The 27,720-nt window shown below is 38.5% G+C and overlaps 1 long non-coding RNA gene across 1 annotated transcript; it reads left to right on the top strand.

Annotated features, from left to right (window-relative positions):
• Window positions 1-410: 410 nt before the first annotated feature.
• LOC126047556 (uncharacterized) lies at window positions 411-24,422 on the top strand. Its single transcript, XR_007508597.1, has 4 exons — window positions 411-2,060; window positions 22,093-22,182; window positions 22,848-23,030; window positions 24,287-24,422. It is a non-coding gene; the product is annotated as an uncharacterized LOC126047556 (long non-coding RNA).
• Window positions 24,423-27,720: the final 3,298 nt, after the last annotated feature.

Raw genomic sequence — 27,720 nt, forward strand, 5'->3', positions numbered from 1 at the left:
TTTTTTTTGAGGGGAGGGGTTCCTGTTTTGTTTTTGTTGCTTAAAGTCCTGCTTCCCAGCTGTGAGGGCTGACTCTTCAAACTGGTGTTTTGAGCGTCCGGGCACGGTCATGCAAAAAAAAAAAAAAAAAAAGGACGTTAACAAAAGACACGTCAGGGATTTGAAGAGATTTCCCTTTCTCCATACCGCCCAAGCCGCCTCACGCTTGCTTATTGTCCTTGGGACTGCCGGCAAGTTTGTGAACCAAACTCTTCGCTTTCTTTCTTTCTTCTTCTTCTTCTTTTTTTTTTTTTTTTTTTGGGGGGGGGGGGTCGAGATTTGTTTGGGTTGGGTTTTGGGGATGGGGGTTTTTTTCTGGTTCTTCGGCAAGGTCACTTTTATGAGGGGAAAAACTAAAGTTTTACTTTTACACTGAGCTCAGGCTTGCTTTTAAGAGCATTAGGAGCAGCCTTTCTAGCTCTACTGGAACGTTGGTTCCTAGGAATTTTCTCAGAGGATGCTAGGAGAAGATCAACTTTCACTTAGTGTGGTAGCTTTTTACCTAGTAGCAGTAGGCAGTGGACCGGTGGGTGTTCATTCCTAGCTCCCCTGGTACCAAATGCACGGAGAGGCATTTTTTTGAACCAAGTTACTCCATGGATGCGAGTATGGAGGGATGTATCCATTGTTGGGACCACTGGGAAAAGCAGAAAGTGGACTTGTGCAGTGCACCTTGCAGTTATTGGCTGGGGAAATACCTCGGGTCTGTCTACAAATTCAGGCCGTCTTTACCACTTGAAGACTCTTGATACATGTTCGAGATGGCCGGGGGGATAAAGTTTGCAAAAAACGTATGGTGGGTAGAAGAAAACTCCTGCAACCTTCTCTATTGGTAAAGTCTCAACACACCTGAAACAAGGTTGTATCTAAAGGGAGGACAGGTGATTTTCTTGTCTGTCCTCAGCTCAAATTTGAGGAATAGAACAACCTGATTTTACAGTGAATGCTGTAACCCAGTATCCTATAAGTTGATGTTGGGTGTTGGTATTGGCTGCTGCTTGCAGGCAGAAGTAGGTGGTATGGAAGACAATATACTTTTCCACAGTTTTTCTTTTCCCTTCACATGTTGGCAAGGCTGTGTTTTTTAGTATTACTTAATCCGCTGGAGCTGCATCAGCACTAATTATCATATCTCACAAGCAGTTCACACTGCTCACTGAGCAACTTTGGCATCTGTGCAGCTCCTTGGGTAAGTAGTGGTATACATGTGCATGAAGATACATCTGTGCCAACGGGTTTGAACAGCTTGGTTTAGTCAGAGCAAGTTCAGCTCTGTCTGGACCCATCTGCATAGACATGCTGTAAGTATTTGTAACTGGATTCCATGCAGGCAGAGAAATAAAACTGGAGGGGCTAGACTTTGAATTGCTCCATGATTGTCCATATCATAGGTTTATCAATGTTCTGTGGTGATGCGCACGTGTTTCTATCCTGTCGTGCTGCCGTGTGTGATACCTTGCATGACTAATTGTATATTTCTTACTTTAGAAGGTCTTTGCTTTCAGATGCTGGGACTGTGTTTACCTAACTACTGAAGTCTCCAAGGCCATGCTTTGGGCATAGAAACTCTTAAAGGAAGTACTCTGGAAAATCGAGATCTAGGCACCTCAGGCTTGTGGGCATTTGTTATCTTAGTCTGTTTGTTCCAGTTTCTCATTTATAAACTGGAGAGTTGTTTGGGTTTTTTTTCTCTCCACTTTATAGGATGTTATGCAAATAAACCCACTGATCTTTGTGGAATGCTCAGATGCCATTGAAATGTTGGTAAGAAAATTTATTCCTTTATATTTGGAACAGAATTAAGTAGCACACAGTAAGTTAAGCACACCATACCTTTGGCAATGAGAATAAAGCAATGTAACGAGTTAACTGTTCTTCCAGTGAATAAATCTGTCCTATGCATGGAAAAACAGGAGTTGCTACTTCGGGTCACACCTATTCTTCACCTTTTCTTATCCATGACATTGACTAGTCTCAGATGTATCAGAGGAAGAGGAGAGGCTACAGAAGGCAGACGTAAGGTAATATTGTCCCACAAATGTCCTGTCCAAATATTTAATAGTTCAATACAACCACTTGAGCAATAGTTTAATATAACTTCAAATTTTGTTAGTGAGATAGCTGGATGGTCTTTATACTGGTATAAAAGTTTAACATCTCTATAGCATTAAAACTCTGTAATGGCAGTCAGTAGCATGCTGAGTTGTGAATTAAATGAAAAATGCATTTATTTTGATTTTTTTTTTATCTGTTTATTTCATTGAATATCCTCTTGTGCTTTGAGACAATGAAAACAGAAATTCCTGGTTTTTACGTTCTCTGTACCATTCACTATTTTATATACTTTGATCATGTCTGCTTTCTGAGATAAAATTTTTCACTCTTCTCAATCTCTTTTCCTATGAGAGTTACTCCCAGCTTTTGATCATTGCCTTGGTTCTCTCCAAAGTCTATTTAGTCCTACAACATTCCATTTTTCAGTAAAGGTGACTGATGCTGCATGAAGTATTCTAAGCAAGGTTATGCCTCTGATTACAATATGTATGTATTTGATATTACTCCCTGACCTGTTTCTTATGGAATCCAGCATGTTAGGCTTTATCTTTGGCTGCTGCTGAACAGGAGGCTCTATCAACTTCGGAGGTTATATAGCTTGTTTGGAGTTACTCTTGTGCTTGGTTTCACATTCATCCCAGTGCTGAATTTCTTTTGTCATTGCATTGGTCATTCATGTAACAGAAGTCACACTTAAGGTACTCACAAATCTCCCTTTTCCCGAATATATTTTTGATAGCAGCAGACTCTGGCGTCTCACTATTCTTTACCTGTCCCTATTTCTCCCTCTTTCATTAGTCTGAGTTAATATATTAAGTCCACTGGACTGAGTATAGGACCTGGAAGCACCCTGCTGTTAAACTTTTGTCATAATAAAAACCCCAAGCAGTTAATCTTGCACTTTGATTCACTTGCTCCAACCAGATATTCATTCATGACCACTGTTTGCCTTTTTCTCCTAGTATCTTCGTAGTTTCTCTAGTAGCTCCTTGCATGGAACCTTGTCAAAAACCTTTTGGAAATCTAAAGAAATTATGCCAACCAGTTTTGCTCCCATAATTAGAGCTCACTTTGCCACCTTTGTGCAAGGGCAAAAAGGGTAAATCAAAGTCATGAAGACAATCCTAAGATTTCAGAACTTCTGCGTACTAGACTCTGCAACTGGAACATGCTTTTCACTTTAAGTGGACATTCTTGTGGTTATCAAAGATCAAACAAGAACAAAAGCCCCAGGAATTCTTTGTGTAGAATCACATGGACTCCTGTCTGGTATAGCACCAGGTCTGCAAGCCTTTGGTTCTCAGCAAGGACTTTAGTATGAACTCGAGGTAATGGGCAGTAGTTATAATTCCTGATGAGGATCAGCTGCTGGAGTAATCTGTGCTTGCCTCTGTGGTTTTCAGACATTTAGTGGCAAAGGGGAGCAATGGCTTCTCTAGCAGGTTCTAGCGCCGAGTCTCTCTTGGGGGCCTCCTTCAACTCTTCCCTGTGCCAGCTTGTGCTCCCTCGTCTCCACATCGTCCTTCCCCATGTCTGTGCCTCAGCATATAAGCATATGGAAATAGAATATTATGAATACTGTAGGGGCAACTTAAGTACATACGGTAATGTTAGTTATGATTATAAGACAATGCAGAAACTTCGTAAGTGGCATAATCACACTCTGAGACTAAAAGCTGTGCAGCTACTCTGGGGAGTGGTTTATGAAACTTGCATTAATCTAAAAGCAATTTCTCCTCTGTAGTTTGAAGTCAGACCACTGTGTAAAATTAAAAATTAAAGTGACTTGTAGGTTTAATCTTGGTTGGACTAACAGTGTTCACTTTCAGGTTTAACTTAAAATAAAAGTACAAGTTTGACAAGGAACAGACCTTGTGTATTCCTTCCATTTATGCAGAAATGATAATTTTTGTCCATCACAGGCAGGCACATCTTATAACTGCTTTGTCCTCTTGTCTAAGAGGGGGGCTCTGGCTCTGTTTTCTTTTGTGGCACACAAATGAGCGTATCAAAATCAGCATGACAAATGGCATGATTGTGACAGTCTCTGCTTAGCTCAAGAGCTTGGGGCATGCAAGGAAACAGATTCCTCTTTCCTGAAATTTGAAACTGGGTGCAATTTTGCAATTTATACAATCAGTTTTTGCTTATCTGTAAGAAGTTAAGCAAGTAAAGCAGGTATGGCTGACTGACCAAAAAATAAAAAAGTGGTTTTATGTTGTTTTGTTTTGTTGTTTTAATTGTGGGATGCCTAACTTGCTTTTACCACAGACTGGTTGGTGCATACCAAAGACAAGGCAGGAGGTTTACTGCGAGGCACTCTAAGCAAGAGTGACTTCGCTTAGCTGACCTTGTCTAACTAAATACTAGAATGTCTATCTCCAGGTTTTGCATCAGCAAACTGTATCTAACTGTACAAAAATCACTGTATAAAGCAACAAAAACAAAGCCTAAGAGATGTCTACACTTGATAATTGATATTTTTTTCAGGGCAGAATGTTAATTTAAAATGAAATAACTCTTTCATAATAACTTTACCTGGGCACTTTTATTCTGTTTATTGTAGCCTACTCTAAACAAAATAACTTAATGGTCAGCCAAGTATTTGCTTGGTTGAGTCTACACTAAGTTTGTTTTGTTCTTTAAGAATTATATTTCAGGAACATAATCTCTAAAGTTATCTCTGTCCTTACAAGACAAGGCTAAATTTGACTTGCAGAAGGACAAAAAATGCAATTGTAATGAATGAAATATACTGCTTACTGTTACACTAGATATTATTCAGTATAACAATAAATAACATAATTACTTTATAAGAAAAACTTACTTTGGAATACTTGTTTATGCCTGTGAACTAAGGAAGTGATGGTACCCCATTTTAATACTTTGGGAAATAGAAAGTTTTTGCTAAAGATGCACTGTTGCCATTCCCTGTCACTAGTGTGGAAAGCTTATGTACGAAATAAGAATGCCTTCTGGGACTGCAGATTTCCCATGCCTTTTTAGCAGACCATAAATGTGCATGTTATTTATTAGGTATAATAGTATAGAAAAAAACTATTCAGATATATAAACTCATGTTCAACAAAGATTGAAAAGGATGAAGACTAGTTAAAAAATAGTGGGATTTTATGACAGGCCACAATTAAACATTGTATACTGAATTTAGAAAAGCTTTCACTGCTGTATATACTGTGCCTGCACTGAATGTATGCTGGGAGCTTTATTTTCAAAGTTGTCAGCTTTGTACTTTTATAGGTATTTCATCCACTTTATTATTTTTGGTGCTGTTATTATTTTATTAAACTTTAGTGTTATGTAATTTTAAATTATTAATGCTTACATTACTCTAAGTTAGCTGTAATTTTCACATACTTAAGGGCAAACAGAATATTATTTTGATATTATAGATGCGTTACAGAGATTTTGAGTGACCAGTCAATTTACAGCATTATGGCACATCTTCATCAATTGAATGTATAAGCAAGCTATTAATGTTACTTTATTTACTGAGCATTTATGTACATAGTATTCAGCTGAGAAGGTTCAGTGCCTGCTTGAGAGGCCCAGCCTAAAGAAGCAAATTTGTAGACTTTGTGCATCTATCTTGCAGGTGATATGGTGAACTGATCTTTTCACTGGGGTGGAGTCATGAAAATGGTGTTTGATGACTAAAGAAAAGAGTTAAGTTTTCCTTGCTGAAAAAGGCTTGTAAGGTTTTTAGTGACAGATACTGGGTGTTGGCTACCTTTCTATAAAATCCTAGAGCAGCCTGAGGCCCTAGTCTTCTGAAGAATATAAATGTGATGATTTGGGTTAGTGCCTGTCTGCAGTTACAACTTAGGGCACCAAGGAAGATCACTGAACCTCCATGTGGCCCATCCAGGTGTGAATATTAGGAGTCAATGAGAGAGCTACAGTCAAGGAAATTAATTTCATCAAGGTTTTGTTGTTTTTGGGGGGAGGATCAGAGCAATTGGATAGGGGCTTCTGCTCTCTCACCCTCAGTACTTTTGTACTAGGGAAAATAAGTCAGCTGTCAGTGCTTGATTTTAAAACCCAAATGCAGAAGGTCTGCAGATAAAGGAGGACTGAGCAGGGGAGAAGAACAGGAATGCATGCTGTCTGTGTTCAGTAGTGCTGACACTTCTGAGCCTGCATGGGGCTTTCTGCTTTCTCTATGTAGTGTGCTCCTACACATGATCATCAAGACCAGCACTTCTTAGGACAGCCTTCTCTTTGGATGTATAGGATCCAGCCTGATGTAGGGAAAGGGCCACTGCTCACTGAAAGAAAGAGCCCGTTTAGCAAAAAAAAACCCCAAAACAACAACAACAACAACAAAAAACAAATAAACAAAAAAAAACACCCCAAAAAACCAACCAAAAACCCCAAAACCTAGACACCATGAGAAAAGTGAGATAGGGCTTTCTATATAAAAGTATTTTGTCAGGATATTTCTTGTGAATGCTGAAGTAAAATGATGCAGCCTGCAGAACTGTAATTTTCAGGGTTTTTTTTCAAACTGTGATATGTTGGTGAAGGGTAAACTGTAACTCAGGAACATCCCCAGGATTGGATTTTTGGAATGTGGCACTTAAACATATGGGGATTCTGGGCAGTCCATAAGCAGCTTGAGACAACCAGTTTGTTTTGTGAAGGCCTAAGGCAACCTGTTACCAAGTAATCTTTCACAATGTCCAAAAATGAACATGAGGGTTTGTGGATCTCAAAACACAGTGACCCGATGAATATCCATCTTGGGCAGAGTATGGGGCCTGTGACAACACTTAACTTTAAATAGTGTGGGAGGCTTTAACTTGGGTAAAGTGAATGACATTGTGGCAGGCAGTCCCTAAAACCTGCGTGTATTCTAAGCATTTGCTTTTGTAAAGTTTGGGCATTTGGATGTTCTAGAGTGTAAATGCTCAAACCGTCCTTCACATACATATTTTTGCGATAGTCTTCATGATTTCGATCTTCTTCGGGAGTCTTTAAACATAGTCAATCTCAAATGCCAGAAATCATGGGGACATTCTCAGTACTTCATGGGTACTCTATGGCCTCCATAGTTAGCTAGGTGATAAGAGTCATAGCTAATTGTTCTTTGTCCTGCAACTGGCAGAGACACATTGTTCTTCAAGAGAAGTAGGGGATAACCACCCTGGGAGCTCAGGGAAATTGTGGTACTGCATTAGGAGACACTGAAGGTACAAGTAGTTGAACTTGGATCCTCAGTGTAAAGTGAGTACATTAGCATAATAAATTTGGAGATGTCATGTCTTGATAAGAAGGGGTCTTGGAACTTAAGGAAGAAGTGAAACTAGATGAACAAACTGTGCATCCTTATGGAGGAAATGTAAGTCTTTACACAGCTGTTAATCATATGTTGATCTGTTAACTATTAAGACGCTAAAATCTGTTTTTCCTCCTTCCATTGCAGTTAAGAAGTACAGTAAGAGCTACCATCCTAATACTAGCAAATATTAGAATCTCTTACACCTACCCCACCTCTGTAGCCTCTTTGAGGTGTAACAAAACCTAACAAGTCTAAGTAGGGTCATTAGTCTCCTGAGGAGCTGGAATTGAATCACCTGGATGCTAGCAGTCTTATATAGGATCATCAGACCTCTGAGGATCTGACTTCAGCTGTTCAGAGATAAATGTCAGGTGTGGAGGTGTTTGATTAACTGGTTACTCCTGAATAGTGTAACAGAAAGCTGCAGCAAGTTCGAATGACTTTCAGGCTTTCTGTTGAATTGTTTACAACTTTACAAGGTGCTAATTGTTTGTCTTACCTGTGTGCAGTTAAGGCAGATGATTGACATCTGTTTCAATCTCTTGCAAGTGTGCCTGCTGTCACAAATCTAAGTAAGCTGCATATAGCTAAGTCCTGGCTAGCATTTCTATTCTTAAATTATGTTAGTTTAAGACTGAGTAACTTCCCCTTTGAAGACAGAACCTTTTAGTCTTCAATGTGAAATGAAAACGTTGAAAGTTTCAAAAATCCCATATTTATTTTTGACTTGTTAACTGAAAGCTAATTGGTACTGAACCAATGAATGTGTTCTCACTCATTTCTTTGGAAAGAAACTGCTGTCAGGTTTAATACTAGCTAAAACAGGTATACCTGCAGTAAGCTCTAGTGGACACAAAGCACTCTGTAACTGTATACTGTCAAATTGTTAACCTATACCTATTCATGGTTAACATAACATGCCTCACTTATGCTAAAATATAGAAGTGCCCAGCTGTGTGCGATTATGTCACGTGGTTAGCAGGAGCCATGTTGCCATGAGCAGTGCTGGTCAGGAGGGCAGTAGAGCAATAGCTGCTTCTGGTGAATCTCATTTCTTGTTCTAGAATGAAGAGCCTTTTAGTCAACAGTGATAACTAGATAGACACTACATTGTGTGTGATATACAACACTGAAACAGACATGAAATCTAGGGCCTACCCTCACTGAGAGTTTGGGAACTTTTGGGGGAAAGGGGGGAGTTTATACAATGCAATAGGCTTACACTGTGTTCCAGTTACAGAAGTTGGAAATGCTGAAATAAATTTAGCCACCACACCCCCCCTCTGTTTTTCAAGTTTCCTCCTTTAAACTGAAGTTTTAATCGGATTCTTTAACACACACTGAACCATGTATTTGAGAGAGACTGAGAGAGACAGAGATAAGGATTACGTAAGAGACAGCAGTCATTGCTTGGTAATGAATGTGGTGGTAGTAAGTGTCATCTTCCAAAATATGATTTAAATTGTTTGGGCTTTAGAAGTGGAATAGCTTTACATTGTATAAAGGTTAAAACTCTGACAGCTATTATTCACTCCAAATAAGGGTGTTAAATGCCATTGTATTACACAGTACTTTGTTAATGCAGAAGTTTAATCAAGCTTGTTCTATGCTACGGAGAAAATGGCTGCTTTCTTACAGTGCTGTACTGTTTCTTACTTTATTTTGTAGTAATACAATTAATGTATCTATATTCTTGGTATGAAAGCATGAACATCGCTAATAAACAAGAATTTAATTTCATGGGTAGATCCTATCAATCTATGAGGAAAAGAATAATAACACAGAGTGCATTTAGCTAATAATTTTTTGCTGCTTCATGTCAACATACAGAGCACTTCAGCCTGATGTTCGATTCTATATGTATGGATGTGTCCTGGGCTTACAAATATGTATATGCTTACAAACATATATATACAATTTAGTAACCTGTCCTGACATTCAGTGTTGGTGTAAATCTTAGAAGAAAACACAAATCAGAGAACATTAAGCCCTGTATGCATATGTCTGTACACCTATGTGTGTGTAAATGTGCACATAATGCTGTTAGTTACATAACTCTGATTCTTGACAACAGCATTTTATCAATGTTCCTTTTTGCTTACTACACTAATAATAATAATAATACATGTGCAGATGGAAGATACTATTTACAAGTTTGTTAACAATATTATTTTTGGAAGGCTTAGTGAATGGAATGCCTAGCAGAAATTATCATTCTGGTATGCATGTTGTGCCAACATCTGCTGGGAAATGAGACACCTCTGTAAAAGTTCTCTGTAGACTGGCCAAAATTTAAAGCCTGTCCAACTGACACATGTCATTCTAAATTAATTTTGAGCACTGGTAGCAGTATCATAATTGTGGCATTCCTGCTTCACTAATTAGCTGAGATGTAAGGCTTAGTGTTGATGAAACACCACACTAATATAGCCATACTACTTTCAGTCTCAAAGCCAACTTCAGACTTTCATGTCCACATTACACAGTTACACATGACAACTGCTTAGAAAGTCATGCTGATGATTATTTTCAGCAATACACTTTCCCTGAAGTGGCCAAACAAATTGTTAACTGTTGTTTCAGAAATACATTGTCCCCATCAGAAATGTCCATTATACTTCAAAAGTGTAAAATTCGGTACAAATAAGATTAGGCTTGTTGGTGGCCCAGTGTCAGGACTAGCTTAAGGTAGCAGAAAGGCAAGCAGGTGTTGGTAGAGATACATAAACACAAGACCACCTAGGGCTGCAGACTGCATGAGCAAATAAGCTTCTTTGAGTGGTGGGCTCAGCTTTACTCAAGCAGCCACACTTAGTGTTTAGATGGTCTTAGAGTTTGGAAGTGAGACTTTGGCCTAGTTCAGATTTATGGAAAAACTTCCATGGACTTCAGTGAGGTAAAGTGCTATAACTTCTAGTTCTGCTAGCATTCAAAGATGCTGAACTTCTCATTAATTTAATTTCTGCAATATTAATGGACTTGATCAGCAAATTAATAAAGTGTAACTTGCTTTGACAGAGCCAGAGAGAGTTATAAAAGAGAGATATTGGAGATAGGAGAATGAGGCATGCTGCAGAAGAAACAGTGGGGCTGCCCACAAATGCCTGTTGATGGCATATTGTGCTTTGCTGTCATTCTGTTGACTCATGTATACTTCAAAAGAGCTTCTCAGGGGAGCCAGTTACCTGAGTCACTGCCTGATGCATTGCAAATCATGGCAGTACTGTTTTGTTGTTGTTGTTTGGATGGGCCTTGAGTGTGCCTAATGCTGTTTTGAAACATCATCTGATGCCATTGGAACTTGGGGATTTCAATAAAAGCAGGGCAGAGGGATGAGGAAAACCTGCCCTCACAGATGCAATCAGTCAGAGCTGCTTCTGGGTTCGCTGGTCATCTGTTCTTTAGTATCATGTACCGCTCCTGTTCAAAGCTAAGAAAGCAGCAGGAACCATGAGCTTAAGGGAAGTTGAATAAAGATGAAGCCAAAAACGTAGTGTGCTCTGTCTCCATGGCCTATCTCAGGGAAGCTGTACCCCTAAGATTTGGTCAGAAAACAGGGCAAAGGCTTTCAGAGGGTCAGGGCAGGGGTTGGTGCTGCCAGGTGCTGCTTTGGTATGGAGTTTCCTCTTAGGACCAAATGAGTGCTTTTCCTCTAAGGAGCAGGCAGTAAAGGGTACCCAGTGGTGCTGAATGAACCTTGAAATGTTACAGTCCTAACTTCATAGAAGAACTGGGTCAGGAATTTTAGCTGGGATTCCTAAGGAAAGGAGGTTTACACAATTGTGTTGCCCTGGTCTGCCCAGGTTCCTCAGTAACTTTAGAAGTTGTAAGACAGTTTCAGATAAATTTTACAGAATTTAGAAGTCTTAAAGATCCTTTGTTATTGATTAAAATGATTGAGTGGGTAAAGGCCTGAATCCCTCCACAAAAGGAAAGGCTTTGACAGGAGTTTAGTTCTGTTCTTAGTGACAAACCCACAAGGGGGAAAATCTGAATGCCCCAAGCACAAGTGAAAAGGCGCTGAGAGTTTGTATCTCAGTTGAAATGTGATAATGCAAACATGACACACAAAGCTGCAGGTAAACATGAAGAGCATTTCACTCCCTGTGGAACTATTTGGGCCTTTAAAAAGATTTGATGGACCACTTGTGTTTTTAAAACCAAAGTTGGGCTGCTCACAGTTACAAACCCACAAGTGTAACTACATTGATTGCATAGATGATGAGTGACTTATTAACACCAAATCTGATGTCTGCTTGATTTCTCTCCACAAAAAAACCAAAACAAACCAACCAAACAAAAGAAATCCACCACACCAAAACAAATATTTGTCTTGGTGAAGTTAGTATTGTGCAAAGGTGGTAACCTAATAGCTTGGCTTGTCTGTCCCTAGTCAGAGTTTAATTTCTAGAGTCCAGCACAAATAAGTCAGTAATACATTCAGTTGTCTTCCTCTTCTTTTTAATTACAGTAGAGTAGATCACCAGTGGAATTTAAATGATGGGTAACTGATGGCTTTTATTTCAATTGCTGATTATAGAACAATGCCTTCAACTATGTTGTTGGAACTGTTGCTGAAATCCGGAATAAAACTCCTTAACAGCAATGAGAAGTTAAGAAGCAGGCACTCCCTTATTGCAGCACTGGGCACACGGGGGATTGCTCCACCTATCATGTGCCCAGCGCTGCAATAAAGGAGTGCCTGCTTCTTAACTTCTCATTGCTATTAAGGAGTTTTATTCTGGATTTCGGCAACAGTTTTGGCGACCCAGATGGGACCTTGCAAGTGAGACTGGACGAGATCGGGTGTTGATCGAACTCTGGCTGGCACCGAGGTATTCTTGGGGAGAACCATCACTCTTGACTCACAAAGCTCCTTGCAACGTTCCCTGGAAAAAAGGTAAGGCACTTTTTCTTTGGAATTTGTTTGGATAGCCTGCCCATAAGGCGTGGTGAAAGCTTCCCAGGGTTGGGGCTGAGAGGGTACCCGTTTGCATTGGAAGCCTAGGCGTCTGCCTGTAAGTCATAAGCGAAAGCTATTGCTGTGTTGGACATTTGTGTATTTGGGACAATTGTCATTTGCATTTGTTTGGTATTTGATATTTGGTATTTGATATTTAAATGTATATAAGTATAATGGCATTAGCAAAATTGTTTAAGAATAAAAGGGTAGAAAATATAACTGCTGATGAAAAGATACCAAAACCATCACCATTGGGATGTTTATTGGCACATTGGGGTGAATTGCAGGAAAAATGGTAAACAAACAGAACTTTGAGTTATAACACTATATTGCAATTAATGTTGTTTTGTAGGAGAGAGAGTAAATTGAATAAAGTGCCATATGTAGATTTGTTTCTTTTAAGTGAAAGTATCTGACGAGGACCAGAGGGGAGTCTCCTAGTAGAACCTCTGGTTACAGCTAAACCGGGAGAACAGAAAATTGAATTTGAATTGACACTAGAGTCACCTTTTCAGTTTTAAATACCTTAGAGGGAGAGTTAAGTTTTGAAGAAATTGGTGGCATTGGTGCAACAAGTGAAGGAGAAATGACCTTTTTTTTTAAAATGTTAACAATGAACTTAGGAAAGCAATGGGTCACTCAGCAGTTTTTGTATGTGCCAAATTCTCTTAAACTCCTGCTAAAGGAGAGATTTGTTTGAGAATTTTGAGGGAGAAATTAAATTTTAAAATGGAGAGGTTAAAATTTTAATTCCAGAAACTAAACTTATTGAAGCAGTGGCTTTGTTGTTACAGGACAGTTACCGAAAGCAGAAGATTATACCAGTCTAAGTAAATGATGCTGTAATTCCAGTTATCTGGACTGGTAAGTTCCTGGTAATCCAAAAAGCAGAACCTGTGAGAATTGATTTAAAGCCAGGATAGAATCTGGTAAGAATTAAACAATACCCCCTAAAACTGGAAAGTTGGAAAGGGTTAGTATCAATAATATAAAAATTTCTAGGACATAAATTATTGATAGAATGTGAATCCAAATATAGCACCCCAATGTTGTTTGTTAAAGGCTAATGAAAAAGATTACAGGTTAGTTTAAGACCTCAGAGCAATAAATCAAATAGTACAAGATATTCATCTGGTAATAACAAATCTTTATACTTTGTTAACAACCCTAACAGAGAAACAAGAATGGTTCACAGTGTTAAACTTAAAAGATGCCTTTTTCTGTATTCCCTTGGATCCCAATAGTCAAGAGCTTTTTGCTTTTGTATGGGAAAATCCTGCTTTTGTATGGGAGAAAACCACAATATACATGGACAGTCTTGCCTCAAGGCTTTAAGAATAGTCTTACCGGGTTTGGAAATCAATTGGTATGAGAATTAGAGATTTGGAAGAAAGAAAATAATCAAGAAATTTTGTTGAAATATATGGATGATCTGTTAATTGCAGCTGAGATGGAAGAACAATGCACAAAATTAACTATTAACTTTTTGAACTTTTGGTAAATCAGTGGATATTGAGTGTCAAAAGAGAAAACCCAAATAAACCAGAAAGAAGAAACTTATTTGAGTTTTGAAATTCTAAAAGGACAATTAGGAACTGAGAGAAAAGAGGCAATTTGTCGTCTCCCCAAACCTGAGACTCAAAAAATTAATTATGAGCAATTCTGAGAATGGTTGAGTGGTGTCACCTGTGAATAATAAATTGTGGCTTGCTGGTCTGACTTTTATACAAGCAGCTCAAAACCTCAAACAATGGATTGGACTGATGCTGAGAAAGCTACTTTCAAAGAACTGAAACAGGCTGTAATAGGGGCACCAGCCCTAGGCCTGCCAGATCTCACAAAGACATTTGAACTCTTTATTCATGAAAGAAAAGGTATAGCTCTGGGTATCCTGGCCCAATATTTAGGGCCAAGTTGGTGAACTGTAGTCTACTTCTTGAAGCAATTAGATAATGTGAGTCTGGGATGGCCTGGTTGTCTGAGAGCTGTGGCTGCAACTGTGCTACTGATCCAGGAAGCTCGTAAGTTCACCTGAGGACAAAGGATTAGTGTGTATGTTCCCGATATGATAACTATTGTGTTAAAACAGAAAGGGGGCATTGGTTATCCCCTACTAGAATGCTGAAATACCAAGTGGTGTTGCTGGAACAAGATGATGTTTACTTAAAAACTACTACCATCGTTAACCCTGCTGTGTTTTCAACAACTGATCAAGTTAAAGGAGAACTGGAACATGACTGCTTGCAGACAACAGAAGGAGTTTACTCCAGCCAACCGGATCTCTGAGATGCGCCACTGAAAGAAACAGATTGGGAACTACATGCCAATGGAAGCAGTTTCATCCATGAAGGAAAGCGTTTATCAAGATATGCAATAACTACTACTGAGGAGGTAATTGAATCGCGAGCTTTGCCTTCGAATATATCTGCCCAAAAGACTGAATCGATAGCTTTTGCTTGAGCACTGGAACTAAGTCAAGAAAAACAAGTCAACATTTGGACAGACTCGAAGTGCTTTTGGAGTAATACATACACATGGAGCAATATGGAGAGGAAGAGGACTGTGATCTGCACAAGGAACCACCATTCAGCATGCAGAACAAATATTGAAATTGTTAGAAGCCATCCAAAAACCAATAACAGTCACAATAATGTACTGTAAAACACATCAGTTAAGTAAGACTGTTCCTGAAAGAGGTAACCAATCGGCTGATAAAGCTGCTAAAGAGGCTGCAGAAAAAGGCATCCTAACACTAGTTTTAGAGAAAAGTGTAAAATTGTCTAAAGAAACTCCAAATTATAATGAAAAAGATGAAGAATTAATTATTAAACTGCAGGCTAACAAAATGAAACAGGATAGGCTGTAACACAGATAGGTCAAATAATAGTCCCACCCGCAATAAGGAGAGAAATTGCCCGAGCTGAACATAACAAAGTATATTGGGGAACAGAAAGTAAAATATGACAAAGATTGTTTAAACAATTATAAGTGGATGTGGAATTTATATATATAAAATTATCCCCAAATCAGTAATAAGATTATCTTTGGAATTATTAAATAAGGAAATTTTTTTAGGAGAATATTAGCAAATTGGTTTTACAGAATTGCCTTGAAAAGAAGGATATATCCTAGTTTTAGTTGTTATTTTTATTGGGTGGCCTAGGGCTTTCCCTTGTTGCACCAACAAAGCAAGAGAAGTAGTTAAAGTCTTGCTCAAAGAGATAATACCAAAATTTGGGGTGCCTGTAAGAATGTCATCTGACAGTGGCCCTCATTTTATAGCAAAGATTATGAGACAAGTTGAGCAAAGTATTACCTATAGATTGAAACTATCACACCCCATATAGACCACAAGCAAGTGAAAAAAAAAAAAAAAAAAAAGAAGAAAGAAATAATGAACTATACTCTTAAGCAACAGTTGAGCAAAATTTGTCAGGAAACCTCACTCTCATGGGTTAAAGCATTACGCATAGCTCTATTAAGAATCAGACTATAACCAGAAGAGAAAGAAAATTTAAGTCATTATGAAATGTTATATGAAAGACCATATCAAGAGTCATGTTTTGAGTATTTTGAGTGCCTTTGGAGATACGTTTTTAAAAGGTGTTATGATTTCTTTAAGAAATTCTTTTTAAGAACTTTGTCAGTATGTATCCACAGCTGGACTCCTAGAATTGAACATAGCAGTGCATTCCTTCTGACGAGGAGATTGAATATATGTAAAATCACTGAGAAGTGGAAAGGACCGTATCAAGCCATTTTAACAACACTTATAGCAGTAAAGGCCTGGGAAAAGAACCTTGGCTTCATTATTCAAGAATAAAGAAAATACCAGCAGGAAATTGGAAGTCTAAAGAAACTGGCCCTTTGAAATTGAAAATCTATAAATAAGTTTCATGTTATCTATTTGGGAAAACAATTGCGTAAAGTTTATAATATTGGGGTTGCTATTAGGAATAGTGCTAAGAGCAGTAATCTTTTTGTGTGTTATAGGGTTTAAGTATTTTTTTGAGGGGTTCTAAACATAAGATAAACAAAATGAAACAATTATTGTTAGAGCTATTAATTTTGATATTAACAGTTTTTGTAATTTTTATTAAGAAAAAAAATTCTAGTTTTGTAATTCATTTAAAGCTTTGTAAAGACACAAAATTTAACCTCAATAACAGCCTGTCTTCCGATTCCAAAGTCAGATGAAAATCTAGTTCCATGGAGAATATTGACATTAATTTAACCAAAACTTGAGAAAAGATGTAGAACAATGAGAATCATTTTAACAAATTAAATTGGATGGATTTTTTTTTTATTTCAAAGAAGGAATTATAGCATTTTGAATTATAACATTACCAAACCATCTACCTCATGGACAAAACAATTAATTTATCACCCTTCAGGAGAAACTTGTACAAATATCCCTTGAGGCTGCCAATTGCCAAAACCATAGAGACAAGTGCAAAATAGGAACTTGGGATCATATTTAAAATATAAAATGATGTTTAGAATTTACTGGAGTTCCAGGATCCTTGTTAGATCCACCCAGAGTCAGGACCATCTATGGAAATTTAGATTGGTTTAAACAAACATAAAAAAACTCACACTTCCTAAATAGAACTGTATGAAAGTTTATACTTGTAACTACTCTGTAACCCCCAAATCCAAAGACTTTATCTAGTAGCTGAAGCTCTAAGATGGGGATGTATTTGTAGAAATTATAATAATATTTTAAATTATATTTGGCCCCCTTCTAGTAATGGAAAAAATTTAACTTGGAATTGACTGTATTGAAGGACAGGTGAAAAGTTTAAGGTTAACTGTTTGGGTGAATAGTGATGATATAAGATCCACTCACCTTTTTATGAAGGACAAAAACAAATAATGGACTTTAGACTTAATAACTCTATCCTCTCTCTGGAAGAAATCTCCCTTGTAGCCTCGATGATGGAATTGGGTAAATCGAAAAGATGATACCTGGCAATTGCCAAGTATTAGAACTAAAATAAGATAGGTATTAAAATCTTTATTTTTACCACAGTTAACAACTCTTCAAAATAAGATGACTCTTTACAATCTTTCATTCCAAGTAGAAACATTAGCTAATGTTATTTAAAGTGGGTTAAATAAACTCAATGTATAAATACAAGCTATTAGTAAATGACATTGCAAAATTTATTAACTTTAGACATTATTATTATTATTCAAAAACATGAAGTATGTAGATACATTGGACTTTTAAATTATTCATGTTATAGCTACATACCAAATGTGACAGATGATCTAAATCATCAGATAGACAGAATAAAACATGTAGCTCAAAATAGTAGAAAATTGTGAAGCATAGGTATGGGAGTGTTAAGTTTGAAATGTAGTAATAGGAACTTAGGAACTTTAGAAAATGTACTATGCGTAACCATAAGAATTCAAGTATTGTCTAAAATCAGTTAACCACAGAAACTTTGTCAAAGATTTGTTGATTTGTAGTGTTTTGTTTTAGGAAACTAAGGAAACCGTTATGGACACCAGTTTGCTGCTTGGAAACCCCTTACCCTTCCCATCTCGATCTAATTATCGAGGATTGTAATCAATAGAGTTAAATGAGATTAACCAATGATTGTTTTAACATAAGAATATAAATAAGATGGTGTGACTGAAGGACCAATTATTAGAAAGGTTACATTTAAGAATAGACATAGTATGCATTTCTATGTAAACTAATGTGGATGATGGTGAGAATCGTACTGCGCAGAATCACCTAAGAGAGGTCAAGAAGTGGACAAGTGAGGAAGACTATGGAAGACCACCAGAGGGCTTCTGAAGACCACCAGAGACCTTCACTGTACCTTCGTGAAGAGACATTTACATATGCTAATGATTTATTGGAAAGTTAATGATTATGTATAACATTTTCCAGAAATTTAGTGAATATGTATAACAGGTGTGTATTTAACCTGCACAGTTAGACTAGAGAGGTGCACACGATAGGTGGAGCAATCCCCCGTGTGCCCAGCGCTGCAATAAAGGAGTGCATGCTTCTTAACTTCTCATTGCTGTTAAGGAGTTTTATTCCAGACTTCGGCAACAGAAATATTTCTTTTTAGTTTTGAGTAAATCAGTTCTCTCTTAAACTAGTTGAAGCAGTGGCTGTTCCTATAAATTCAAAGTGCAGAACTGCCTGTGTAAAGACTTGCAGATCAAATAAGATATGGTTATGAAACACTAAAACTAACTGTAATATCCAAGTCAGAGATTATCTGTGAACCTCTGGTGCTGGCAATTCAGGAGCTCCCAGAGCTGTGTGGTTTTGCCTCTTGCTTTGGTGCTGAGTATGGAGGAAATCCCCCTTCTCTTGAGAGTGCCAAGGAGATAGTTTTGATGTATTTTAAAATTAACAGGAGTGAATATTTGCAAGGAAGTTAAGGTGTTCAGCTTCTCATATTTCTTCACAAAACACAAGAGTGTTGTTTTAAATGTCCTTACTTAATTCAGTGATGTCATGATTTTCACATACTTACTCTGAGGACAAAACAGGTTCTGATCTCTGACTCACAGTTTACTAACTAACTTGTACCTCCACGGCTATCAAAGTTTGTAGAGTCGATGATTCTGTTTTGTCAATAGCAGTGATCACAGCAGTTACAGCTTGAAAAAAATTACGTACAGCCATGAAGACACAACATAATCACTAGTGTCCAGACCTCAGGTTTTAACCTGGTTCTAGGCTTTGTTTGGTATTTGCAGTGTTAAATTGCAATGTTTGCACTTAATAATCTACAAAACCCTTGAAATACATCTTAAGTATAAGGATAGCTGTCATTAGAATAGGGAAATTAAGAGTCAAGGGACATGACTTCCATATCTGTCACAGGAAGGACTTGGCACGGGGAACCAGCTGGTGGTCTTTCCCTATCCATAAAACCAGAACGGCTCTTACTGCTGGGCAAATATTGTGGAAAAGGTTCTCTACAGCTAACACGATGCCATTTGCATTGCAACAAATATGATCAAGCTTGCAAGATTACTTTGTGCTGTTTTGGTACACATCCTTTGCCTTCATGTAAAGTTATTGTACATGCTTAATATTTTCTGGGCATTGCAATCTGGCAGGATGTCACTCCAGCCAACCAGGCAGCTCTGAAGTTATACTATAGCTATGAAATGGTGCTCAGTATGTTCCCTACAGACATACAAGTAGTTATGTAGGGTCACACAAGAAACTGCCTCATGGGATCAGAGCATGGATTAACGGTGACACCTCTGCTTGCCACTTGGGCCTTAATGAAGGGTTAAAGGCTGAAAAAGAAACTATAAAGCACTACCCAACCTCTGAGGAATAGAAAGAGGAGATGGTGTGCAGAAGGTCTTTAAGACAGGAGCGGGGAGTGATGAGAGACCCTGATTTTCAGCTGTGTGGTTTGCAGACTTGCTACCAAGAAAATTATATCAGAGGCCAAAATGTATTTGGATTTCTCAGGGAGTTTGTAGGTGCAAGTTTTACTTGCCCTGGGAAACAAACATGGAGGGTTTTAGTTTGGATGGTCAGATAATGCGGGTGTGCATGTGATTCTGAGTTCGCTACCTATTGTAAGTTGTACATCAGTGATCTCTCTGCTGGTGTAACTTCACTAATGTGGCTAAGTTATGGTTTACTGAATGGTTTTGCAGGTGGTGGTGAATGTAGAACCTGGTGCAGAGACAAGACGTTGTGCTATCTGGTCCTCCTCCGAGTCAGATATGGATGTCCTAGCCAAAAAAGCCTACTCTCATGTGAGCTCTGGCTTCCCTGATTAGTATATCAAAGGAGCTGAACTAGTAATGAATTACATATCTGAGTTGAAGCAAGGCAGGTGCCGTCTGCCGAATGTGTACCAAAAGCTCCAGTGTTAACAGCGAGAGTGAACGATGTAATGGCACCTTACAGCCAGAACCATCCTGAGATCATGAGCTCATTTCGTATTAAATAATGATCAGCTGGAAATAGTTCTTTGTCATTACTAATCTGTCAACAGATTTACTAGTTAATTTTCTCTTTGAACATAGCAAAGAGATTGGGGCAGCTCTTGCTGGTAAAGCCTTTGTTGGGCCAAAACCACTGAATCAGATATTTTGACCATGGTGCTACCAGTATCTGAACTAAAAGTAATTTTTAACCATTTGTAGAATGATCATCTAAAAACCCAGTGCAGATGTAAAGATTGCATCAGGAGAAAGGAATGGGAGGTTGTACACTGATAGGAAGGGAGTTTTGGCAAGGATTCCCATGTGCTACTTAAATCTTTAGCTGTATTTTCTAAGCTCTTCTAGCTGTTACAGTGAATGATAGGCTTGGGAGACCTCAGAATTCTCTAGCCTTTCATGAGGAACTTGGGTAATTCTCCTTTTAGGAAATATTACACTATTTTGAAGTAGTAAAATTCTGCAGAGAAGGATATAAGTGGGTCCATAGAGATAATTGTGGTGAATTTTATGAATTTGGGAAAGAAATTGGCTTTCCCCCTCTTCCCACCCCGTCTTTATATAGCTCAGTAGGTGTCTAGGTTAGTGGTAGGGTGGAAAAATAATTCCCCTCCTTTTCCTTCCTATTGCCCCCCTTCTTCTTCTTTTTTTCCCTTTTTCCCCTTTCCCCCCCTTGATACTATTTCCCTCTTGCTATTATTTATTTGAAGAACATCTGTGTTACAAGTAACATTACTGCTATTTATACTGTAATATAAAAAGAATGAATTATAGTGTGAAGTAATATTGTATTTCAAAGTTTTGGTGTTTGTTGTTGGGTTTTGTGTTTGTTTGGTTTTTTTTAAGTATCAGGTTATTTATCAGAGGCATGGAGGCTTCTTCCAACCTAAGTACACATTGTTTCTCTACTACTGAAATATCAGTGCTAAGTAATTGCTGAAATCTTTTTCATTTTTCTTTTTATCTTCACTTGGCCTTCACTGACTTTGAAGTTTGGTTCAGGTCAAATTGTACATTCATCTTTTAAAGCATCTGAAGTGATAACCTCAGTTTGTCCTTTAGATCCTGAAAGCTTACATTTCTGTTCAACTTTAATTCAGCTCTTCATGGTCTGTACTGAAATTATTAGAGGTACCAAGTGATTTATTTTTAATGAAAAATAAGAGGCATGCATCAGGCATTGCACAGACTTTGCAAGAATGTATCTTAGGAAAAAAGCTCTTGGATTTTGCTGCAACTGTCACCGGTCAGTTTGCTTTCTAACAAAATCTGATTTATGGATATCAAAACAGGACCCTTGAAAGTTGCCTGTCTAGTGAGAACCATTCGTTAATTAGCACTTCTTCACTCGTGATTATGAGCGATATAACCTTATGTCCTGGAATTTCCTTTTTTTTGTCTACAGAGTCTAATCTGTATAACATGTCTGTCTCTCTTCATAAGGTTATATGCACCGGGGTAAAAAGTGTTATAGATACTTTTCAAAATTGTCTTCATATGCTTTATAAAGATCTAAATTTTCTGCATCAGCATCATAATCTGTCTGGTAGAATTCTATCATCATTCTGCTGGAGAATTTTGCACTCTCCGAAATGGAGACTGCATTAGGACATCCATTTTGAATTATGAGCTGTCTTCCCAGAAAAAATGTTTAGCCATCTTAGAGAACAGCTATGGTAGGACAATTTTTGGTTCGATCACAGAACTGCTGCACTATGTCTGTGAAGTGGAAGGCTCTGGATTTTTTTTTATATTTTTATTTTTATTTTTTGCTTTGTTTTTACAGAAGGGAACCAGCATGGCTGACAGACCTGCTGCTTCTCCGCAGGAGTGCATAACAAATGGAGGGAGAGAGCCTGCTCGGCCCAAGAGACAGGTAGGAAGCAGATCTGGATTCTCTGTGAACAGGGGCACTTGGAGAAGTGAGGAAGCAGGAAAATCTATGGCTGGCTTGAAACACTGAAAAAATTTGGACTGCTGTGGAGGCAAGGCCAAGCTTTACAAAACTCTGGGACTCTGCAGCACTTCTTAACAATAAAACAACTGGTTGAGAAATTCCTTTGCTGAGCCTAAGTACCATGTGTTTTGGGTTGGGGTTTTTTTGTGTTTGTGTGTGATGGTGCCTGGAGTTGTTGAACTAGAATTACAACACTGTGGAGGAGTTCTGAGAAAATGTAAGAAGATTACTGAATGGGAGGGGGGAGTCTTGAATACATAAGGCTGCAGTTCAAAGCTCTGTGATAGCCGGGTCAGGAAACAGTGTGGCTCAGGGAAGGCTTTACACAAGGATTCTGGGCCTGGGTGAGAGCAATGCTGAATCCAGAACTAGAAACAGTAACTAAGTCAGTTTAAAGATAGTTGACTTTGGATTTAGCTGACTCTTCTGGCAGGTTAGCTGTTATCCTAGGCCTGGGGGCTCAGCCTTAGTTTCGGTGAAGAGTTGTAGCAATCTTTAATTCTGCAGCTCTTAATGCTGTAAATAATCTTGATTTTCAGAAGAGCAAAAGTTGCAGAAATGGTTTCTCTTGTCTTCCATGGCAGCTTTGGGGCAATTCTAGTCTGACTGCATTCCTGGAATGGGAACAATGTGATGCTGTGGTTCTTTGTGATTCCTCATTTGCCATGTTGTTGTGGGCAAGTCAAGATCCCCATTTAAGAATGGAAGATGGAGATGCTAATGGGGGAGTTGGATCCAAATGTTAACATTACAGTGCCTATATTTAGGTACGTATGTTCTTACTTAGTGCTTTACTAAGAGGTGACATATGTGTCCTGCGTAATGAGCACTGAGAACACGTTGGACCTGTTCCCAATCTGATAGTATTCTATCATGAGTTTAGCTTTGGTATCAGTGAAATTATTACTCACAATTTTTTAGCCTCTGAAGCAGAAAAAGTAGGTTCTTGCATTTTCTCTGCGGGGAGACCTTGGCATTGGTTGTAGTCTTCCCTTGCTCTGTGTAGCTTCACCTCTTAGTGATAGTACTGAGATACTTCTGGAGCTTAATTATAAAGCAGCTTTTTCAGTATCTGCCACTAAGATAGTGAATTAGCTGCCAAAGTTCAGGTTTGTTAAGAATCACTCCCTTTTTCTGTAATTAACAGAATGCCTTCACAGATGCAGACATATAAAATCAGTGCTAAAGCATTACGATAAGGCTATAATGATCATGCACCAATTTGTAACAGACAAGTACTTCCTTCATGAACTTTTACTTCACCATTTAAGAAACAAAAATATAAAAAAGGTAGGAGGAGAGGATAAAAAGGGAAAATTTTTACTGAAAATAATTACATTAGCTTTTCTGAGAAGTGTTCTCTGTAAGAGACTGGGAGGTCAGAGATCTGGGTAAAGGCAACACATTTGAATTTCTTTGCTCAGAGAGTTAGTGGGTGTCAACTGCGTTGTGGTAACTGCCACTGTGTATGTGCTGCTAGGCTATAGGAAGCCTAAGGTAAAATGTGCTAGCATGAACCTCCAGGAAAAGGGTTTAAATGAAATCATTCTGTCTCCTTTTGATAAGCTAAAAGCAGCCACATACTGTGTTCCTGCAGCACCCTGCAAAGTGTCATAATTCAGCCATACATCTGGACCCTGAGGTGGAACTGTTCTACTAAAGTAATTAAAACCTGGATCTGCAATGTTTTTTCTTCGGTGCCAGTATCATTTGTTTTGAAAACAGTGGATTTAAATGAGGAAGGTTTCAGTTAGATCTAGTTATCCCGTTAGAAAGAATGATTATGCAATTTTAAAAGTATTTTGGGACCAGTGACCTGAGTTCTTAGTGCTGGTCATCCCTGCATTCACTGAAGTGCAAAGTCTAGCTTTGTAAATGGCATTTGTTTGACTGGGCAGTCAGCCCTGGCTTAATCCCTAACACTTACTCTGTCTAAGGAAGGCTTGGGTTGAATTTACTTTAAGGAATGAATACACACAATGATATGCTTGCACTCTACATCCTGTTCCTTCATTCATACCAGGTGGGAAACCAGACAGTGTGTACACCAGCTCCTGCCTAGCTGTCCCACATGGAAGGAACAACATAGGGAATGCTGAGTCATGTCAGCTCTCATGGTGGTGAGACACGTTTTGTGTAATGTTGCTGGAATTGTTTACCCTTTTACAACCAAATTAAAAATATGTCTAAACTGACTGTTATTATCTCCCTGCTACCCCTCATGTTTATTTGTATCTGCATGTGTTTGTTTACAGAAAGCTGTTTACATTGTGCTTAGTACTATTTCAGATGGCTTGTGATCAACTGTCACCCACAGGTCATTTGATAAAAACCAGTGATCCAGAGGTCTGGGTTAAACATGCCTTTGTGCACCACATCATTTTCTCCTTGATTTGTGACCTAGAGATCATAATGAAAAGGCCATGATCTAGAAGAACTAAAATTGAGCAAAATTGATTTTGATATTTTCCAGAGGAAGAATTCCCTGTTTCAGGAGTTTATATCCAATATGGCAAGAGAGAGGAAAGGAAAAATAAGGTGGTTGTTAGAAACTTTTATGTTTTCAGACCACCTTGCTGGTTTCCTCTGCTTGAATTTAAACACTGGAAGATTCTAGGGAGTTTAATTTTTGAAAGTTGTCATCCACCTCCCCCCCTCCCCCAGCCACTCAGCTAACTCTTTGTCTAGGATTCAGTTTCACATGTTTGTCTTGGTGACTGTTAAGAGACATATTCCTTTGCCTTCAGTCTACTATGTATTTTTTCAGTTTCTAATTCAGACCATCGGGTCACTCCACCTGTGAGTAGATAGCTAGTCTTGCTGTCTTGCCCTTGCATTTTAAACGTCTTTTGGAAGGATTGCTGTTTTTCCAAGTCACTATATTGAGCTGGCTGTGTAAACAGGAGGGTGAACTGGAACAGCTGTGATTTCCAGTATCTCAAGGACTGTTCAAGTCCTCCTTAAGGCTGAAAGTTGTAATCTTTCTCTCTCTGTCATCATCCTCTCCTGGAGCTATTTCCCCACCACACTGTGGAAACCTTTTTTTTTTTTAAAAAAAAGCTGTGATCTTTAAATCTGGCAAGTCATTCAAAGGTAATGCCAGTCATTAGCTAGAACAAGCATATGCTGCTTAGTCATGAAGTGACACACTTCCCAAGGGAATGTTCCAGCTCCCAGATTCCTGCGTGCTCTGTAAGAGATCTCTTCCAGTCTCTTGTAACTAAACATTTATCAAGTCAGAGAGACAGAATTACTTCCTGTCTCACTCAGCTGCATTGTCACTGTGTATAGTTCATATCTTTGTTTTAATGGATGTATAGTTATTTATACAAAGCTATATAAAGTTATTTGAACAGCTTACCTAATGGAGACTTACCCCACAGCCTGTGTTACACAGAGTTACAGACACCTAGGTTGAAGTCCAGTTTTAGGCCCTGAAACAAGATCTTCCATGGTAGCTATAAATACTCTAACCATTAAGCTAATATGAGAAGATAAGTGCTAAACACGCAGGGGAAAAAAAGTCTGGTTTTGGCTTTTGCAAGCAGTATGTGTAGCTTAGGGATGTTCAGAGCTGACCTACAGGCTCCCAGTTGTCCTGGTGAACGTGCTGAAGGAAGAGCCTGGTTGAAGGTTTCTGCTTTGAGACTTCAGGGGTTTGCTTCAGTAGTGACATACCTATGGAGTGATGCTAGGATAGGTTCAAGGACATCAAATCATGAAAGTGTACCTGTGTGCAGGGTTAGAAAGCAGCTTCTGCAGAAATCAGTAGTGCTTATACCAGCCTTAGTCATCTAGTATCACTTGATGTTGGAGCTTTTCTTCTGTGTTTTTATGTTGTTTAAGTTGGAGTTACTGATACAGGAAGGGATTAGTTATGTGTGTCCCAGTATTGTCATTTTAGAATGAAAACCAAAAAAAGTAAAGTCCTTGAAGCATTCATGAACGTAACTTTCTTAGGGAATAAACAGATCTAAATAACTATTTGTAGATTTTTAGGTTCTTGTTCCTAAGGAAGAAACACTTAATTGTGTTCCTAGATGATTCTTGAACAATTTGAAATCACAGTAAGCTTGAGGGAACACCACCTACCCCTTCCTCTCCAAAAGGAAGGATTTAACAGTTGGGGTTTTTTTCTCTCAGGAGCATTTTCATAGGCTCTGGAAGTTAGGAAAATATATCAGCTTTGCAGCACGGACAGAAGATCAGTAAAACAATTGCTTTATTTCAGTCTTGGCAGGCAACCTTTCTGGACAAAACCGCCATGCTGTACTTGCTCACTGCATAGAGCAGTATAACCTGATAGCTCCAAGGGCTGCATGGAGCTCTCTAGAGCAAAACCAACTGCTTAGATTCAGTCTGCTACTAAATAAATAACCCATGCAGATTCAAAACACAAACCTTTGACACCTGTGAAAACTATGTTCCTGTAACTAAGTAAATGCCCAACTCTGCAATAGTTTCAGTGTCTGGATATGTTTAAAATGCAGTGTGATGTGAAGGAAGGGGAAGAGCACTTTTTGGGATTATACTTTCATCTGTGCTACTAAGCCTAACTGTTAATTTACCATCAAGTTTAATTTCATTCCAGGTCTTTGTTTGCTCAGTTACCTGGGGTAAATGCAAAGTGGATTTAGTGGCATTTTTTCAGACTCGTGCTAAATTAAATTAGGATGTGAAATCAGGATGTGGCCTAAACTGTAGCAAGTACAACATATTTTTCCACAGTTCTCTTTTCAGTGCTTATTTCAGTTTATGCTGACAAATATTGCATACTTTTTCTACTTGTCTTCTTTGCACAGTTGTTTTGAAAAAAGCATGGTTGATGTTTAGGTCTGACAATGATTTGAGTTTGAGGGTTTTATTTCCTTGTCTTAGCAACAGCTGAGTAGAGTTAGGACAGGATTAGATTACATAATTACATGTAAATATAAATCAGTTCAGTCACTATTTTGGGCAGGCACTGCATGCTGCTCCTTGATATGTTTATGCATATTAATTTATCACAGTTTCTAACATGAAGGCATGCAAACAGTCTCCATATCCATGCCTTCCTTCTGATGGCACTTTGAGCAGTGGGACTGCACAGCCAAGCTGCACTAGTACATCAGTCATCTCAGTTGGAAGGCAAAGCCCACACAGATTTCAGTTAAACCTTCAAAGGGTCTGCGGCATCCTTGATTTGCGCTGTGTGCATGTAGGGGTCATGTCTGCTGTTGTGGCCTTTGGGAAGGGTCTTGGTATCACTGCCTCTGAGCAGGGACAGTTTTTCTGGGGGTAGGCAGTGAGGTTGAGTGTTTCTGGGAAAGATGTTTAGGGAATGGGGGCTAAAACTGTCATGGACTAACACCATACCTTTTGCTTGCAAGGCAAAACCTGATAAGCAGTGTGCCAGCCCTGCTCTGCAGAACTGGGGAGAGGTCTGTGGCTTGGCTGGAGCCAGAAAAGCCATGTAGG

This window comes from Accipiter gentilis, chromosome 2 (genome assembly GCF_929443795.1).
Source record: "Accipiter gentilis chromosome 2, bAccGen1.1, whole genome shotgun sequence".
NCBI classification, from domain to species: Eukaryota; Metazoa; Chordata; class Aves; order Accipitriformes; family Accipitridae; genus Astur; species Astur gentilis.